Genomic DNA, 6,000 nt, shown 5'->3' with positions numbered 1-6,000 from the left:
ATTCTTCACACGATTACCTCGAAGTAGTAAGGAGTCGGAGCTTTTGCTGTCATCCGAGTAGATAATTGGACATAAAAAAAAGGATGTTTACTAATGTGCACCTGCGTCAGTAGATTGATTGAGGTATGATACCTCATTCCAGATCAGTCTTTGTTATCTCTTATTTTTCTACTAATTTATCTTGAAATTATGTATATGACTACAACTTGACAATGTATTGGCAAATCAGAGAAGTCTCATGAACTAAACAATTTGCAAGCCAGAACCGATATAGAACCGTAGAAACTGTACAAAATATAAAAAATCACACAATTCAGAATAAAAGAACAGTAGCCGCTCATTAAGTCCGCATTCGTTAAAGTTCGCATTCCAACGATTCGTTTACGAAAATTCTAGAATTAATATTTTTCAAAATGTATATTCACATATAACATGTAAAGGCGGGTGATTGCGGAAGTACAACTTTGCAAAACACGTCAGATATGAAATATCATGATCACTCAACGTGAAAGATGAACCCTGAAGCTCATTCATCTCCGCTTCAATGTTAATGGCGTTATTCAAGGATTGTGTTCGCTCCTCGGCTCCTCGTCATCAGAATCACCTGACACATATTTGGGTTCAATTCTGAGCGCACTGCCTAGTTAATGTCTTCCATCACATTTTTGTTAACAGCTCAAGTCCGTCATCATCTTCGTGCAGAAATTGTTCAACCGCATTTCGAATTAAAGGGCGCTCGTCGCTATCGAAAATATTGCACCCTTGCAAGAGATATTGATGACCTCATCACTTCCAGCGTTGATGACTCGTCACCTCGCAGAGCTGGGATGATGTCGCCTTGTTGAAGCAGCTCTTTAACCTTTCTGCGATCATGTCGTTCTGAGCGATACTTACCAGATTGGAGGCGTCAAGAGATGCGGCGGCCTTCCTAAGACCAACCCTGCAGGCCCTCGCATATACGCAAGTGCCACTGCACTTGCGTGTGCCGAGCGCTCTCCTCGCGCTGACAGGCATTACATGCCTTCACGTATCGTGCAACCGACTTGTACATGCGGGCCACCAAAATTGAGTTATAAGAGATCGTTAGGGCTTCTCACGGTAAGAGTTACCGGCTATCGGAAGCGCCACGCACACGATCTCTTGCTTCAAATTGTCGTGGTACAGAACCACAATCTTTGACCCGTCGCCATAAGCAACTTCATTGTGAAAGCGACCATTTTTCAATGCATAACGATGTTGATCATCCTCAACATACAGTCGGCGTATCATATCAAGTGAATCATTTACGATAATATGAGCTAGCTCATAACCAGGACGACGTGACAATGTGTCAGCCAGCACGTTCAGCTTCCCGGCTTGTACGCGACCGTGAAGTTATATTCTGCGAAGAAAGACAACAAGCGACCCATCTGATGTGACAAGTGAAGAGACTGAACAGCATATCGCCAGCTTGCGGGATCCGTGAAGACGACAAACGGTGTTGAGCCCAAGAAGCGAACACGAAACTTCACCAGAGCCAAAAGCTCCTTGCCGTGGGCAGGGTTGTTCTTTTGTGTTGGCTTCAGTTGTCGCGATTGAAACGACACGTCTTTCTGAGTCTTTTAGCAATAGTGCACAACCAATCGCAAATACAGAAGCGTCACACACCACGCTATACGGCTTCGTATCATCTATACGACAATAAATGAATGCTCTTCACAGGTGGATGACCACTCCCATGGTTCAGCAAGTTTGATATTGGGCGTACCAATCCGCGTAGCTACGCGAGAATACTTGCAGGTAACTGGGCAAATCAATCCATTTCCTCAAATCCTTTTAATTCTGTAGCGTTGAACACTCCACGATTGCTTTGACCTCCTCAGGGTCTGCTCAAGCGCCGTGTTCACCAACATAACAACCGACTTCATTAGCACCGAAAATACACTTTGCAAGATTCGCTTGCAGTGAATGTTCACGTATATATTCCAGCACCACACGGAGGTGCTCTTAGTGCACTTTTCCGACAGATCTGCCATCTTTATCCTTCGAATGAACGACTATATCATCAAAATAGGTTTGTGCGAAGCGGCGTAGTGGTAAAAACAGATGGGAGTCAAATTGATTGGATGTTGCTGGGGCATCGGATAGTCTTTGTGTTAACAAAAGCCACTACCGGACGGTTTACTAACAGTCATCAAATGTAGGTCGTCCTCCGTCATCCAGATTTGGTAGTATCCATCAGCCAAATCATGTACAATAAACTGTGAACAGCCGGATATACGGTGGATGATGACATCTTTACGCGGAATCGGCGTTTCAGCGGGAAACGACTGCGCATTTACCTTGTTATATTCTTGAACAATACGCAACTCACAATTTGTTGTACGCATACAAAACGTTGGCTGTGAGGGGACTTGCTCTCCCTCACCCAGCCAGCAGCTTGTTTTGAGCAAAGAACTCATCAATATACTCATTTCGCTCAATCAGTGGCCACTGTCAAAGCACTGTATGCTCTGAACCAAGTTCACGATCCATTCCGTGTTGAGATCCATTTTCTGGTGGAAGACCAGAGGGCGGCTTTGCACTAGGACGTCATCCTTGTATTCTGTAACAGGTGAATAATTAGAATTGGTTAAATTTTGTAAAGTAAAGACGCTGTCAAAAGTCTTCGAGAGCCGAATCATTTATATCTGATGATGAGCGAAGTTCCGCTGAATCGACCTTCGACTGTAGCGACACGACCTCCGCAATACCATCACACTTAAGGTTGTGTAGGAAGTCATCGCAAGCGACTTCTTCGAGACCAGCTTCCCTATCGTCCGTAACGGTCCCAAAAACATCTATTCTGGTAATTTTACAACCAGTTACTGCATCCGCAACATTTGGACAAGCAAATTTGCATGCTAGAGTTATATCATGGGGGTACTAACTCACCCGCAAATTTAACTGCATCTAGAGCGAGAGTAGCAGTACCGCGACCAACAAATTCCGTAACTTCCTTCACATGTGTGTGCTCCGCCACACAACGAGTGGGGGCATCACATTTGTGGTCAGTTACACCAACTGACCAACAATACGACGCGACCACTGCATTAGTGGGAGTAAGGCATATCTAGCCACTGTCAATTTCTTTGACATTCCATTACACACTTGTCGACAACATTTTTCCGTCTTGATGGGGGCAACAACCGCAATCTCTTCCCCATAAACTCTTTCTGTTGAGTTATATCGCCATGCCCACAAACGATATATTCGTTTTGAATGGCCAGTTTTGGGCACCACTTGATCTGTCGATACACCTCTTGGGTGACCACCAGTGTACATACGACTTTGCATCTTCCCTAACCTGGGAATGTCAATTGCATATACCAATGAAGTGTGGATCAGTACCAGCATCATGCAACTGCCGAGCGCTTGGAATCTTTTTTCTGTGCATGGTGAATGTGGGTTCATTACTGTCAGTGGTTTCACTCAAGCCTGGAGAGCCCTCCCAATCGCTTACGATCGCCAATCGGTCCATTGCTTATGCTTCTCAAGCCACGGTATACCTAAACTCAGATCATACTGTTTGTCTGTCTTGAGGACTGTAAATGCTTCCTTTGAGTTTACGTCTTCAAACTTCAGCTAACAATCAGCCTAATTTTTTCGTAGTGACCACCAAACCAGTGGCCAACATCAATAAAATAAAGCCACCGCTTCTTTCTAGTGCATCCGAACGCACTGAGTCATTTTCAGCAGCACTGTGCTTGCGCGCGTAGTAACGCGAAGCGCCAGAGACAATTAAGACTTTAACCGAATGACCGTAATCCTTCGCACTCGCTGTGACAACGAGGAGACCACTTCGACTCGTTCCGTTAGCGAAGGACGGCAATTCTCAAGAACCAAACCTCGTGAGTGTAATCATGAGAGTTAAAATTTACCCCAGTATACCGCCCTGCGTTTCTGACCGCCTCGTAATATTGGTGCCACGTGACTCGGAACCACTACGACGAGAAACGTATTGAGAGGTTCGTCTGTCACGTGAACAATCACGGAGGATGTGACAATATTGATGACATCTATGACAGCGAATATGCTACCGATGAGCAGCCACCGCGCTGAGATCCATTGATTTTGTATTCCATTAGTAGCAGTCACTGCCTCCTTCGGATTGATCGAATGATCACATGCTTGACGTTAGCAGTAGACCTTACACAATGAAATCATAATTGTATCTTACGGAGTCGTCGGGCTCTGGCGAAAGACTTTCGCCTTAGGAGGACAATAAGTCAGTCCGTCCATAAATGCAATGACCTTCACTGCCTCTGGCAGTGGTTCGATTGCCATACTGATATAAAGATCACGGATCTTCTGTACATAGTCTTACAATGTGCTGTTATCTTGATGGCACGACAGAAAACGTCGACCGTTGCCAAATTGCCACATTCGGTGATGGTACATCAGTTTCATGGCTTTTCTCAGCTCTTGTAATATGGCAAAGTAGCCGAGGCGATTGACTTCCCATTCCATCGTCCAGTCTTTCGCACGGCTATCCAAGTTCGACATGGCGAAGGCCACTTGACTGCGGTCATCATGAATTTGGACCGATAGCGATGTCCATTTCTCGCTGCCACAAGGCAACATTTTTCATTTCGTTTTTGTGAAAGCTTTTCCATTTGATTTACACGGGGCATTCCGTGTATTCCGACGGTGATATTACTGCTTGTGGTGGAGGTGACGTAGCCGACGACGGTATGTTCTGGGATAAAGGTTTCAAAAATCCTTGCTCATACACAGCAAAACTTGCTAGGCGTTGAATTATCGCTTCTTGATCCAATTGGGGCATATCGAAGACCGCGCGATCTCCGATCAAAGTTCGCAGCTTCACAAAACACGGGCATTGCGAGTGTGTTTGGAACGGATATCCCTCCCTGTTGATCCGAGGGCGATCATCGCTTGTGGTAACAACATCATCCATAGATGAATTTTTCGAAGTATTCGGCGTTGGAATCTCCACTAGTGCTACCAAGTGTAACGGGAATTGCTCGTCCGTATACACGCACTGACTGAAGAAGACCTAAATCGGTCAACACACTTCACCGCGTGTTGCACTCTCCCAGCGAGCCGTTGCTTTAAGCAAACCAAGAGGAAAACGTGAGGTGACATTTTTATGACCAATAGACCTGAAAAATTCCCCAAACTGATAAGTACCTTCAACTCTAATGAATAGAATTAAGGCATATACAACTATGCAAGATATAGAGTTTATATTAACTACATAAAGTGGATGTGGTTTACACATCATGTTTAATGGGACTGACCCCATTACATACTCAGTTTTAGCTGTACTTATTCGACAATTTTGTAGAACATTAATAGTGCTTGCCGCCTCTAGAAGAAAATCTACTACCATTTCAATAATTAGCGTCTGAAACTCCTAAATACAACTAGCTTTCACATCTCTCAAAATTATCTCCTGGGATGTCTCTTTAACGAGGTACTGCACATTAGTGCCCACTCACAAGACAGCCTTCTAGCGTCAAGACTGCAAGCGCGAAACGCTTTCAGAGAATTTTGATCATAGCCAGCTTTATAGCCATATCAACATCCCTCATCTAGAGGCAGATATTTCCTCCGTACGTACCCGCAAACACCCAGCGTTTACATGCCGCATGATGGGCGCCGAAAGTGCTTTTGCTGACGCTCTTTTACTGTGTTCTTGGAGGGGGCTCGCCAGCACAATTCTATAAATGGTATCTACTTCCGGGTGAGTAAATCACCGCAAGTGATCCTTGGTCGCTAGTCCTCTGATCTCTTCGGCATCAACTACAGCCATATGCCTATCGGGCGAGTCTTGTTGTCCTCGGGATAGGTAATTGGACAAATCTTCTCAAACCTTATACAGTATCTGAGCACTTGGTCACCCAACTGACTTTAAGTGCTGCTAAGCGCAACGTTGGGGGTGCGAACTTTGCACAAAGAAAGTTTGATTCAAACATTGCTCCAACGATGCATACAAGTCAGGTTTGTAAGCTCCACCTA

This window comes from Plasmopara halstedii, assembly GCF_900000015.1.
Source record: "Plasmopara halstedii genome assembly, contig: Scaffold_54, whole genome shotgun sequence".
Taxonomy (NCBI): domain Eukaryota; phylum Oomycota; class Peronosporomycetes; order Peronosporales; family Peronosporaceae; genus Plasmopara; species Plasmopara halstedii.
The sequence above is the reverse complement of the archived record's forward strand: the minus strand, read 5'-3'. Positions refer to the sequence as shown.